Raw genomic sequence first — 15212 nt, forward strand, 5'->3', positions numbered from 1 at the left:
AGCCTGTCCAACAAGGCTGCATGTTGCACTGGCGTGCCGTCCGCTCGGAGGTAGCTCCTCCTTTTCCATCGTACCAGGCCTGCATGCACGGTGGACGCTACATAGGCGGAGTCACTGTACACTGTTACTTCCTGGTCTGCGTGATTCTCAATGGCGAGTATCAATGCCACTAGTTCTGCAGCCTGTGCCGAATAGTGGGATGATATTCGTGCACTGACAAGTACTTGGAACTCTCCATTTGCCATGTGTTTGATCACGGCCACGCCTGTATACCTTTGCCTGTCTTCTTGGTCAATTCTCGATGACCCGTCAATGAAGACGACTTCTCCGCTTGGCAGAGCATTCTCTCTTACTCTGGGGATTTCATCATAAAACTCTTCATAATTGGCACAGTCATGCACAGGTTCTCCCTCTGTGACTGGCTCAGCAATAAACATAGCAGGGTTCACAGTTTTGCATCGCACTATTTTGATCGATGGATTTGAGATAATCACTTCATATGCGGATGCTCTCTGTGAAGTCAAGGTGCCCTTTGGCTTCTCCAATATGGCAAATAATGAGTGCTCAACATACAATGTCATGGAGCATCCCATCACAATGGATGACGCTTTTTCGATGGCAAACGCGGCGGCTGCTAAATTTTGCTCGCATGGGAAGTGGCCCCTCATGACCGGGTCCAAGCTCCCACTGTAGTACGCTAGGGGCTTGTACCCCAGCGATGTTCGCTGAGCGAGCACTGCCGTCATAAAATTGCCATCGGTATGAGAGAAGAGATAGAATTCCTCTGCATAATTGGGGATCCCGAGAACTGGGGCCTTACAAATTGCCCCCTTGAGCTCGGCAAACCCCTTTTCCATCTCTTCAGTCCATTCAATTGTTTCCCCTGTTGCCTGGGCTTTCTTTAAGGCCTGGAGCAAGGGCTTGGTATATGAGCTGTAATTGAAGATCCATGCTCTGACATAATTGCATAGGCCTAAGAATCTCTGCATTTGTTTTACCGTGAGTGGCTTAGCCGTGTTCATGATAGCTTCAGCCCTCTCTGGTGTTACCTTTTTCCCCTCATGTGAGATAAGTTGCCCTATGTATAACACCTCCTGCTGGCAGTACTGCAACTTGTCCTTGTCCACTTTGTATCCCTTCTCAGCTAATATGGTCAATAGCTGGACAGAGTCATGTCGGCATTGCTCTTCAGTGGTGCTGCAGGTCAAAATGTCATCTACATACTGCAATACAACACTGTCTATCGCAATGTTGCTTAGGTCCATTTGCAGGACTCTGTTAAAAATAGATGGAGATTCACAATACTCCTGTGGCAGCCTTGTACTTTTGAGGCGCATTTGTCTGAAAGTAAATGACGGCAGGTCTTGTGAGTCACGGTGCAATGGAATCGAGAAAAATGCATTCTTCAAATCGATTACTGTGAAATATTTTGCCTCCGTGGGTATGTTGCACAAAATAGTGGATGGATTAGGGACTAGAGGGAACTCGGCTTTGACTATGTCGTTCAATGCTCGTAAATCCTGAATTAAACACCAAGATCCTCCCTTCGATTTCTTGACAGGATAGATCACCATGTTACAAGGTGATTCTGACGTTACCAGAATGGCCTGTTCCATCATGGCAGAGATTGTCTTTGCAATCCCTTCATCCGCTTCTCTGGACATGGGGTATTGTCACGCTTTTGGTAGGATTGCTCCAGGCTTGAGTTTAATCTTCTCCTCTCCTGCCCCCTTCAGGAGTCCTACATCATAAGGCCCTTTTGTCCATACTGTGACTGGCACCTGGGCCATGTCCTCCTCAAAGTATTCTGGTCATGCCATCATTAGCATCATTCGCTGTAGCACTTCTCGTTTGATCATTTTGACCCAGAATATGAGACTTACTTCCACCCGTGTCTCCTCTAAGTCGGGGTGCTCTTCGAACAGATCATCATCTGTGACATCAGTCACTCGATACCCTTCTTCAATGGCGATAACTGCGCACCATTGCCTTCCTTCGTCATCGTATCCTTCTACTAAAACCACCTTCCCCTTTACTGCGGCAAACTGTATTACCAAAGGAAATATTTGTCCCTCTTCTTCATGCATGGGTATCCTTGGTCTAAAAAGAAACTCATCAGGGGTCCTCATAGTTTTGCCTGCGAGGCCCGGCAATCCTGCCATAAGCACTTGCACGCCATATTCGAAGACCTCTGGCTCCAGCGGTAAAGCTCTCATAGCTGCACGTCCCGAGTATGCTCTGATCATTTCGCATACGTTGGAATAATGAATTCCTGGCGTGGAGCACACTATGCCATCCTCAGTAAATGAGATTGACATATTCAGCTTTGTCATTAGATCTCGACCCATGATGTTTACTGGTGACTGATGGGAGTACAGTAAAGGCACATTCATTCCATGCTCTCCCACTGAGACCGGGAGAGTGTCTGTAAAGGGAACTCTACTATGAGCTCCAGTGAAACTCTGCGTGTCTATTGCCTCTCCGAACAAGGAAAACTTGCCTTCTCTTGTGCACGAACGTGTGGCGCCTGTGTCAACTAAGAAGGAATACTCTTTTCCCCCTATGGTGACATTGACCCTCGGTTCCCTATTAGGGTCTGGTGTCACCGATAGGATAGAGCACATCAGAGATCCCTGGTAGCCATCCTATTTCATTTATAGGTTCGGTCCACTGTATACCTGTGGGTTTCCCCCAGTAGTGTTAGTACTCTGAGCCACTTGCGTCAGTGTCTGCTGGGGTTGTCCCTGTGGTACATTCCCCATGTTCAGTAGTGGACCACTTGCTGTGCACCTTGCTGCAAGCCAGCTGCCTATTGCTGCACGGTATAGTTTTGGGCATTGTCCTGTTGTAGGGTAGCAGGTTGATTCACCGTGCCTGCCCACATTCCTTGATTGTTCTGCCACATTCCTTGGCTTCTGCACATGCGTGCCACATGTCCTGTCACTCCACACAGCCAACACACTGTTGGTTGTCTGGCCATTTGTCCATCTGGCATAGCTGGACTGCCCATTGGTGCTCTCTGGATACCACCTTGAACATTTTGAAAACCTCCTTGGTTACCTCTAAAGCCTCCCTGATTACCCTGCCATCCTCTTCCTCCAAATCCCCTTCCTCTCAGATAATATCCTGTGTTACCCTGATTGTTCTGCGGTGGGTTAGTGGCACATTGCGCACTCAAATCGACTGGGCTTGTTAGCATGGCTCCCTTGAGCGCATACTTCGAGAGGTTCCTTTGCACTAGCTTCTCCTCTTCTCCCTTACGCGTTGCCTCTTTCTTTCGATTCTTTTCTTGCAACAGCCCACAATAATGGGCAATTGTCAACTGGATTTCGGCCCACGGTTTAGCTTCTATTCCTACCAATTTTTTGAGTTGTTTTTGCACCGGTTCTGGTAACCCTTGGCACAGTATATGATAGAATACAGGGATAGATTTTGTCCAAGACTCAGGTGTTTCAAGCACCCACGCGTCTTGAAAATTCCGGATATAAAGCAATGGATCCTCTGACTCCTTCATTTTTCGAGTCATTATAGCTTCCATATCAGATGTGTCTGGTTATAGCGTATGTAGCGCTTTCCATACTGCTGCTCTACAGTTATTAAACGGTGCTCCGTCATGAGAGGTGTTAGTTATGGATACCCTAGGGTAGCCTGCCCTTTTCCACACATCGTCTGCTCTTTATCCAAGTATAGCAATTAGGAGACCCTTGATGCCCCCTATGGCTAGAGTGATACCCCCTGTCATTTTCTCTAACTCATCTATCCACTTCCCAGCCCCTGACGTCAGCATGGGAAGTTTATTTTTAAGATTCTCACGGTCCATGTGCGCCAAGGAATATACTGCGGTCTTGCTCCCCCTTTCTCTAATAGCGGGAATCGGAATGCACAGTCCTCTCTATCTTTCTGGTCTTTTGCCAGGGTGGCATTTCCGCCTTGCCGCCTGCCTGGTAATGCTCTTAGCCTGTCCGCATAGGCAGGGGCTGATGCCCCCCTCTGACCGTGGGGTGTTTCTTTGTGTCGGCTGGACTGTCCAGCGGACTTCAGTGTCCTACTTGTGGACCCTCTAGCATCTGACCATTGTACCTCTCTGTTCCCTGGGTGCTGCTTTTCGCACCGTCTCCCTTCGTCATACACAGTTTCTTCCGTTTCCCCTTCGGAGTCAGACTCTGAATGCTCCCAGTTCACACAGCTTCTTGTATCATCTTCGTTCTGCTCAACTTTGAGTCTATCTAGGGAACGTCCCCTACTCCCACCACTTTGGGTGACATCCTCAGTGTCATATAACTGAGTGCTCTCTAAGCGCTCATCTTCCCTTCCATCTTGTGAGATTCGTCCAGTCCCATTTCATCATATATTTTATCAATCACTTCCCTGATGCTTCTGGTGTCGAAGTCATCATCAATAATTGTCCCGCTTGTACCTGGTATTGCATCACTTGCTGGAAAGAACTCTTCTCTGTCTTCCCAGTCTACAACAGGATTGGTTTTTTTCACTTCCCGCTGCAAATATTCTAAATCTCGCGCCCTTTGCCTGCGCTTACACTCTGCTTCCTCATCCATTTCTCTTCGCTTCTTTGCCTCCTCTCTAGCCTTATCTACTTCCCTCATCCGTTTGTTTCTACGTTCTTTTGCCCTTCTACTTCCCTCATCTTCTCTCTTCTTCACTTTCCTTTCGTGCACCCTCCTTTCTTCCTCCAACTTTAGCATGTTCTGCCTGTACTTTTCATAGGCAGCGCATTGTGTGCGACTGAGCGGTATTCCTTGCTCTTCGCGATATAGTTGGTCTCGTCTCAACCTATCCTTTTTTCTTGCCCTCTCATCTCTCATAGCCATTTCTTTCTTCCTCTCCTTACTTTGCGCCTAAACAGAACCTTCACTCGGCCTTGCGTCATCACTTCCTTTTCCATCTAATTTCAATAGTATCTGCCCTCCCATCCATTCGTCCTTTGCAAATGTTACCTCATCAGTTCCTTTCCGCTTCTTTCCCTCTCTCTCTCTATCGAGAGGTGCACTCGTTTGTGCCTGGCCCTTTCTTTCTTCATCTCGCCTCTCTTTGTTCCACGGGATCATGGAGGCTGAGTCAATTTCCTGTTCCTTCTCTTTCGTCTCGTCACTGCTACACACAGGTGACTCGTATGCAGGGTTGCTATAACCTGTGGCTGCCTTAAGTTCTCGTATTGGGTAAAGGCCTTCTGACTTACTTCCCTCAACAACTGGTTCCGGAGGGGCAGGTGGCGCGGTAGGCGTCTCACCACCCTCCGTACATACATTTAATATCCAGTCTGCGGGAGGTTCTTCTTCCTTTACTTGTTCAAACATTTTCCAAAGCTCGAGAACGGCAAGGTGTTTCTCGAGTTTCTTCCCGCTATATGTGGCATGTAGGAATGTGGTCATGTGCTGTAAGACAGCCTTAGACAATGACCCATTCTGGGGCCATGGCATAAACATTTTATTTGCGGTGACCTTAACCCACTCCTGGCTGTATTTCTTCAGCTTTGCTGCATGTTTTGGCAATTGCTTGCACAAGTGTGCAAGTAGGGTAACTTCTTCCATTCTTAATTTTATCACCAACAATGATCACACAGTGTTTCAATTTTACACTATTATGAGCGAGCACCACATACGCAAGCTCCAATCCAACTTTTCCGCAAACTTTTTACACCAACAGTTTTACTCGAGACACATCAATTCAGTGGCGATTCCCTCTCATTTACAGAATCGCGAAAACCAAAATGCATTGCCATCATTTAGCATCACAATAATTCCGCATTCAGCATACACAGAACATGTAGGGCAGACGCTTGACAGACTAGACAGACACCAGCTGGTCATACATATACCTGCCTTCTAATTAATACCCCGACATGGGATTTGAACTACCCCTTTATGACGTCTTTAAACGTCATCGTAGCTTAGCGTCCCCCTCTCTGTGGGCTCTGGGTTCAAGTTCCTTTTGACCACTCTTTAAAGCGCAGGAACAAGGCGAATTTACAGTTTTCTCTCGGATGCCCCCCTGGTATTCCTTACAGTTTTTAATCTCGGGTGCCTCCCCGGTATTCCTTACAGTTTTTAGTCTCGGGTGTCCCCTCCCCCCTCGGTATTCCTTACAGTTTTTAGTCTCGGGTGCCCCCCCGGTATTCCGCTATATCTGTCTTTGAGTCATTAACCCACTATATATATACTGTCTTCTCTACCTCTAACTATGTTATCTTTCTCCGCCACCCTTCGTTACCTTTCCCCCACTTGCTCTAATGCCTATAAGTCATTTGCCAAGGTAACGAGGTTCGTTTTTTCATTCACCGATCGTCTCTTTTCCTCTCTGGATCTCCGGGATCACCGCCCCTTCCTCTTCCCGCTTTATGGTTTTCGTCCGATCCACTTCCCGCGGGAATGAAAAGGGTTATGCTTGGAAAAGCGGGTTCCTTCAGACCCACTGCAGATTTTTGGGAGTAAATACACTATCACAGTCCACGGGAAGCTTCTCGGCCTACTCAGCCGGAATAGCGAAAGGACTCGCGATGTAACCGAAGATCCAGAGTTACTTTGTGCCGTCGGTCTAAGGGTGTCTTATAACTATATTAATCGATTATCAATAATCGATGGCTGAAACCATCCTCACGCTACCAAGTGTTTACGAGGAGAGGTAATTACTGACGGGCCCATTGGTCAGCACTCACCCTCGAAAACTAGTAATACAAGATAGCTGCACCATGCGAGGACAGAGTGCAGGATTCACATACTCCGGCAAGTATCAATAATCAGGACTCAGTAAATTGGCAAAGGGAAGTCCGTTTAATGATACATACATCAGCTTATGGAAATCAGCAGCATCACGAATACCTGCCTCACCCCGACTTCCCCGAACTTCAGTACAACAGCCTCTTTTATGGGCAAACTTCGTCATTATTGACGTCTAATTCTACAAAAAATCATCATGCAATACAATTGGTTGGGAAAGGTAACTTAAGTATAGGTGCTATAACTGTATATGGAAATAATGCAGGTGGATTGGATGACTCTTATCGGGTGGGCGTCTACGCCCATCCCTCTACACCACACGTGATTGACGTCACTACAAGTACGACGTCTCATTGGTTACAATCAGGAAAAGTTATAGCAGCCTCTGGTTCTGGATGACATCAGGCGGTGGTACATCTTCGCGCCTGTCTGGTCACGTGTTGATCCACCGTGAATCTGCTTCAGTTTCCAACCTTTTGTGCATTTAATTCTGTATGCGCTTAGCCACCTGCATGGGCCTCTCTTATCTTGGCCTTCACGGGCGGGCTGGCATGCTCTGAAGTTGGAGCCTCGTGAGCTCATGCTCACCTCCCATTCTCTGGTTGACCTCGATTTCCCCGGCATGAGCCATCCTTTGTTAAGTTTTGATCCCGCTCTTTTCCTCAGCTTGTGCCTGGATATGAAACTTGGCCAGTCAGGCTTTGTCCGCCTGGGAATACTTCTGTTTATACAAAATGGAGTCGCACGTGTACATTGTGCTGTATTGAGGTAGATGTATACAATCGGCGCTTGCCGCTCTAACTTCTGCTAAGAATTGCAAGCAGACTCGATTACTTAGCATCTTGCGTTTCAAGCTTATTTACACATGTTCAATAAGGCGGTTGCTTCCATCTTGTCTCATGGCACCATTCTCATACGTTTTTCACAGTGTCTCTCCCCTTTGTCCTTTTACAATTATCCTCGCAGTTGTCAGTACTGGCATGCATGCTTTCAGTACTCCTTCAGTTCGTTCTTGGAGCTGCTCTGGTCCTTGTTCCATCTCCACTGGCCTTCCATTAGGGCTTTTTTAGTCTCTTCATGGACCGTGTGTAGGCATTCCTCCTCGTTCCGTATCAACGGCTGGTATGGTTGTCTGATTGGGTACTGTGCTGCCCAGGGTTGCCTGGTTATGGGCATTTCAACAGGTATTGATCTTCTAATGTACACAGGGCAGAGGCCCATTGCAGCCCTTTGTTGGTTCAGCTGCTCCTCGTACGTCACATACCTTGGCTAGTACTTTACTGGCACCTCGAAGCGAGGGGCAGGGGTGCAGGCCACGTCTGTGGTCTCCTCTACACTGGTCTGCTGGGTAACAAGTTGCAGGCAGTTGCTAAATGGTTCTCTCTGCTGCAATTGGTGCATTTCTTTCCAAGGGCGGGGGCATCTCAAACCTTCTTAATGAGGTAACAGGAGACCATAACGATAGAATGTTACTGTCGATGAATATCTCTTATGCAAATCACTGGTGCTAGCTTTGTTCTTGCCTCGTCGCTTAATTTGATATATTTGTTCTTTCCCAGATACTTTGGTGCTTTCGATCTGCCTAGCTTGCATGTCTGCCCTGACGTTGGTTCTAGCCATTTGTAGTATGGTGGCGAGAGGAAGTGGTTCCCGAAGCAGCTTCTTCCGAAATGAGGATGACAGGGAGCCAGCAATGATTCCCAGTCTGATCACTTCCTCATTTCTGAAGTTATGGAATTCCAAATGCGCCACTAGTTTGCGATGGCGGTTTGCGAACATGTCCGTGGACTCGCCTGTTATCTTACACGCAGTGTTGAAAGTATGCCGCTTGTGATCGATGTTTCGTTGTGGGTCGAAATAGGTGCTTAGCTCGTCTTTGAGAACGATGTATGTCTTAACTTCCTCTGGTGGGAAAGTGGGAATCAAATCTTCAACGTCACCTCCTACTTGGTTTATCAGTAGTCTTCTGGCAAATTTGTTAGACATACTTTCATAATGGGGCACAAGGCAATTCTTGAACCTTTGGATCAAGTTTTCCCACCTTGGTCCTAGTGCCTGCTGATCACTCATGTCAAAAGGCAGAGGTCGACGGAAGGCAGCAGCACTGGGCATGTCCTCTTTGTTTGGTTCACTTTCAGATGGTGTCCAGTCATAGTTTTGAAAAAAAAGGATCAAATGCCCTTTTTTTCGAAACCAAAAGGACTGAGAAAAAAAATGTCGAATGCTTTATTTATTTATTTATATATTATTTAGTTTAGTATGCATAAAAAAGTTATTTTTAAAAAGAAAACTAAAATAAAAGCACTTTTGGTGTCGAAAAAAAGGCATTCGATCCTTTGTATTTTGAACAAGTCACCTACAACCCTTTCGGACATCCTCAGAGCTGAACCAGAATTCTAGGCACTGTGGAGAAAAGTTCATGCCGATAAATATACTGCAGATGATCAGTGAATCTGATGTGGATGAGGGAGCTGATTAAAGGGGGAAGTATCCCACCTTGGTCACCATTTTTATGTCCTGCAGAGAGTGAAGGTTCAGATGGATGAAGGTGGTTGTGCACTCCTTTGGTCATGGTCGAAATGTATGTCTCTCCGTCAAATGAGAGTGCCACCATTTTACTCACTATGTTCACCATGGTCTGAGGGGATTCTCCATCTTGTTGTGGCACCTTCCACCACTGATATTGCTTCTTCTCTCCCTGTCTTCCATATCCTCCACTTTGAGGGTGAGATTGATGTGATTCAGGGCAAGTCTGACAACACTGAGATTCAGGATTTGGCATGGGTCACACCTACAACTTCTGCTAGTATTTTAATAGATCCACTGGTGATTCATGTAAATACTAAGGAAGATGGGAGGCATATGGGGAATGGGAAAGTAAATATGTTTGGAAGAATGGTAACTTATGATTGGTCACACATTGTGAATGCTATCCATTCCAATGAGGGCTATGCTGCCAACTGCTGCCCTAATAATGGCAATCAATTGAGGTTGGTCTCCTGGAATACTGAGGGTTTTAGGCATCTGGTGGGGTCGCAAGATCTCTTGTCCAATTTTGACTTGATCTGCTTACAGAAAACTTGGATTTTGGCAGACGGTGTGCTGGATGGGTTTTCAGTATGTTTTACTCCGGAATTGCGAGGCCCTGAGGGAAATCCTTATGGCGGTTTGGTGTGCGCTATAAGGCACCAATTGGGGATCTCTATGGAAAAAATGCCTTGTGCCTATACAGATATTTTGGGGGTAAGATTACACTGCTGGGATGTGATTAAGTTGACAAGAAGGGTATGCTTCGTGCTAAATATTTATTTTAATCCTGATAATTGTGAATTCAATGTGTTTTTGAATAGAGTGGCAGAATTAATTTTGTCCTATATACTGGACGAGGGTGGATCAATTATACTGCTAGGTGATGTTAATAGTGTCTGTGGTGAGCACTCTTTGCATCATAAGAAAAATGGCACTAAACTAGCTAGAAAAAGAGGTGAATCAATTAAAGCATTTTTGGACACATGGGATCTTGAAATGGTGATCGGTAATGTTCAAGGTGACATTCCGCCAACATCCACTTGGCATATTGGCCAATCGACATCCATTTTGCGTTATGTTTTTGTATCATTGGATGTTTTATCTGTCTGTGATATCCGTCGGGTACAAAAGGAGACGGGTGGTAGTGATCATAGTCCTGTTTCTCTGATGCTAACTTGGAGTAATACTCCATTGACTAGTCTAGTCCCTTATATGCTCGAACTAAGACCCCCAGGTTCATGCTGTCCTGTGGAGGCAATCGTTTTCCAAGCAGTTTAATAATTTTGTTGAAGATAATGACAATATGGGTTGGTTTCTGAATGCTTTGCCACAGGAATTGTATTTATCATCATTCAGGAGATTGCATGGTCCCGAATCGTATAAGAAGCATACACATAAATATGATGACCTTATGCACTATAAAAAAAAGGGAATTGAAGAGAAACATCAGAATGTTACAAAAAAAAGTCTCAGAGTGCGGTGGAAACCACTAAGAAATTAAAACAACAATATAAGTACTGGTCAAAGTCTAATCGCTATAAGAAAATGCAAAGGGATGCAGACACAATGTTGGACACTATGCAATAGAGGGAGTGCTCTGCTTTTTGGACCCTAATTAAGTCCCTGGAGCTCCAATTAGGTTTACAAGTTCAGTCAATTTCTGAAGTAGTCTGGGAAGACTTTTGTGCAACTTTATATTGTCCTATTGTAGATAGAACTGTTAATTTTGATGTTTCTAATAACTATGATATGAGGGGTAGTGACTGATCTTCTCTAGATATTGACAAAGAGGCTTTAGAAAGAGTGATTAGTAAATGTAAGCAATACAACGCTCCTGGCCCTGATGGACTTTCAAATGCCATCTTGAAATATTCATCCATCTTATGGGCCAAGGTTCTAAATCAATTTTTCTGCAATAATTTGCACAGGCACTTTAAACCTTCTTCATTGAAGAAGGCTCATGCGATTTGAATTTATGAAGAGGGAAATAAAGCGGATGTTGGCAATTTTAGGCCTATTTCTTTACTTGATTCATCCTTTAAAAACTTTGCCATTTTTATTTAATAAAAATTGCAAAAGTGGATTGAGTAAGCCAACCTTGGTTATCCATTTCAAACTGGTTTTAAGAAGGGTGTTAGTAGATCGATTAACTGACTAATAATCCAACCATTGGCTGAGCAATGCAGGGTAGCTAAGAGCCAGCCTTTGATTGTGTGCGAAGAGCAAACCTGTGGCAAAAAATGTATACAATGGGCTGCCTGTTGTACCATCTGAATATGTTAATAGATCTGCATACCTAGATCAGGTAAGGCTGGATCAGAAGGGAAATTACATGAATTGTATTGATGTGACTCTAGGTTTAAGGCAGTGGTGTGTACTGGTCCCCTTTTTATTTAACATTTATATGTTGGACTTCAGCATTTCTTTGGGAGCGCTTAGAGCAAATCCTCCCAAATTGTGGTTTGTTCCGATCCAATACCTATTGTACGCTGATGATAAAGTCTTGTTTGACTATACTCCAGTTAATTACAAGGTTCTTTGAATGCTCTTTTTTCTTTTTGTAAAGATTTGGACTTGGTAATCAGTGTTGATAAATCTAAAATTATGACATTGAACCCCAGTAGCAGTGTGAAAGGTAAAATGCTGACCAAATCATTTGGCTGGCATATTTCAGGACAAGAATTGGAGAAGGTAGATTTGTTTCAATACCTACTGATACTTATAAGAGCCAAAAATGATAAGATATCCCGGTGTTCAATCCTTAATTCACAAGTGCAAGTGGCAATAATGCAATTCCTCCAATTAGATTTTAGGTTTGGGAATTTTTCTTTATGCCCAGTATTAAAATATTACCAACAGAAAATAGTCCCAAAATGTATTCATGCCGCTGAAACATATTTAGTTTCAGGAGATTGGGATGAAACGGAGGCCAAGATTTGGAAGGCATTATCCCCTCCCAAAGGAGTCCCTTTGCCTGCAATCAGACACGTCCTTGGTCTACTATCTCTCCAAGCACGTATTACGTGGCACAGTTTGCAATTGTTGAGAGGGTTTTTAGATTCCCAGCCAGGTTCACTTTTTAAGGTATTTGATCCTGTATTGAAAAATCATTATTGTTTTGTCTTGAGTGCATGGAGAGAGGACTGAGGACTGTCGTGTGAAATTGACTAATGCTTGCTCATCTGAGGACAAATTAATCTGTCGTCCTTTTGTTACAACAACATTTATTTTTTATTTTTTATATGGATTGGATCAACAATAGGGAACTGTTGGCTAAGGTTAAGATTTGTAATCATTTATTTATGATATTAAATCTTTTAATGTACCTTTTTATCCAGTCACCCTTTTTTGATAAATGTGCGTGTTCATTAGATGAAAATGTTTCTTTTTATCTCTGGCAGCTCTTATTAGAAAACCCTTCAACTCCATTATGTGTAGCTGCTATTCGTTTTTTATATTGGTTAGTCGGCTAATGAATTGTGGGAATACAGTAATTAATTTATTTTTCCTTGAATTATGTAATGTTGATAAGATTACTATTGATTCTCTTTTGAATGTTTCTTTGTATATGAATGTTTTAAACTTGTATCTTTGTTATTTGTTTAATAATGTTCTTTGTGTGAAATGTTTTATATTTGATATTAAATTGTATCACACAATAAATAAATAAATATCCTCCACCTTGAGGATGAGCTCCTTATCCCTTTTATTTAAGGTCACCAGTTGAGCCTTGTGTCTCGCTTCGATAATATCCACAGAGGCATGGTTATTTTCCACCGCTTCAATTCGATCTTCCACCTTAGTCATTCTGCCCTTGAGTTTGGAAAGTGAGGCATGTAAGTATGTTCTAAGGGCTTTCATTTCTTGAAGAATTTTGAGTATACCTGTTTTTGTTGGGGCCTCATTACCACCTCCTCCCATCAAGGATGACTCGCTGCCCATGGATCCCACCATTGCCACTGTTTTGTCTTTGAGATTGAGGTGGTTTCCCACAATGGCATTAGCGACTTCCCCCCCCTCACCCAAGCTTGGCGGCCTCCCTGCAGCTATGCCTACCTTCCTGGGTACAACAACTCGGGCTGGGGGAGAGGATTGCAGTGTCCCCATTACTCTCAGAGGGATCCGCCAGTCTCACCTCTTCTCTTTGGAGATCCTGCTCTTCCGGCCAGTAGGGGTGGTGTTACTGTGGTGGGGCGCTGTGTTTTGTGTAGGGTTCATGGCTGCTCCAGGCTAGCTTCATGTTGATACGATCCGCCCTACAAGCAGTCGCAATTCTTGGGGCTCCTTGTGGAAGCAGCGTGACAGGGCACCCTGCGCCCCCTACTCTCTCCACTCCAGGTGAACGAGGTAAGGGGTGAAGGGGTTGCATCTTCTGAAAGAAAGCCACCGGGAGATGCTCTGTGTTGCAGGTACTCTATCCGAGAGCCTCCCCCAGCAGAACAGTAATCAGAGCTCTCTCTGAGGCACCCCTCAAATTCCACGACTCCTTAATGGTTTTGCCTTGTGGGGCGGCACCCTCAGCTGGGTTCTTTCTTCGGCTATCCCTGTGCTGACGCCTCTGATCCAATGGCGTTGGGCATCAGGTTGGAGGCCCCACCATGCACTGGGGGAAGGTGCCCCACAGAACAGTGCTGTTCTCCTCCCGGCTGCCTCCCCCAGAAACAGTGGTGGGCCTCACAGGTACTCCTAGCTGTAATTTTGCAGGGAAGGGCCTCCCATTCATATAGCGGTTTGGAAGAGGGTGCCACAGCTCTCTTCCTAGGTGGCCATCTTTTCGGCACCCCTTTGTGGTCTCTGACATGTTTTCTAATAGTATTATCATTAGCATTATTGCCAAAGCAGAACTGAGTATGTTCTTATGTGCAAACAGTGGCATTTATTGTTACAGCCAGCATGGACATGTTTGAACACAGCCAGCATCAAAATAATGTGGACAAAAGTATAATGAAAATGTGTTGGAAAATTCTCCTAAACACAGTCAGTGACTTTGCATCAATTGTATTTTTTCATGTGTTACCCTGTAAAACCGATTGCAAACTGTGTGGCTTTTACCCAAGTTTTTGAAGAAAGCATGCTGTAAAGTGCACCATTTTAACCCATTATTGTTACAAATATTGTCAGTGGAGAACCCCCTTCTCCCATCCGACAACCCCTTGCTTGGTTCTGGCTTGCTCAATACATTTGTGCTCATTCATTGGAAATATTTACACTCCTCCAATTAAACAATTCTGTGGGGTGAGGGCAATTAAGGCTGGGCAATGATGGGCAAAGTGAACATAACAGAAAGTGGCCCTGATGGGGAGCTTCGCAGAAACTGTACATTTCGTGCAGTGGATATGATCTAAACTAGCAATAATGTGCTAAGAGGCTATACTGGAAAATCTGTCATTATGTACCCACTAGGCATAAATAGAATGGCAATGCTCTGCTAACTGGACATGAGATATATAGACAAATGTACATAATGTAAACGGTTAAGTATGCACTATATAGGTTTGCCGGAAACCGATAATGATGTGCTATCTAGAGATAACGTAAATTGAGATTGATGTGCTAAATAGATTTAAATATACATGCATAAAAAATAGAATAGGTTTTATTCATCAAATTATTTGGGGTGTTTGCTTTACCTCATTGATCTTATTTTTGTTAGAAATAATTTGTAAAATCTATCTAGGAGGCTCAGTATATTGGTCTACATATACTTCATTTATTTTCTCTTTGTTCTTGCTTCCGGTAGGGTAAGATTTGATTCTGCCCTCCCTTTCATTGCCACCATCGAGCAGCTTGGAAGCTCTTCAAAACACATGCGTCCGCAGGCCTTTTTAAACATTTGCATGGAGTGAGATTGACTTAACTTTCTCTTTGTTCTTGTTTCGTGTATTTAAACCTTCGCCCCTTGAACGCTACCATTTTGAAGCTTGAGAGCCCCCTCCACAACCCTGCCTT

The sequence above is a fragment of the Ambystoma mexicanum genome, chromosome 7q, assembly GCF_040938575.1.
Source record: "Ambystoma mexicanum isolate Mex_15411 chromosome 7q, UKY_AmexF1_1, whole genome shotgun sequence".
Lineage (NCBI taxonomy): Eukaryota > Metazoa > Chordata > Amphibia > Caudata > Ambystomatidae > Ambystoma > Ambystoma mexicanum.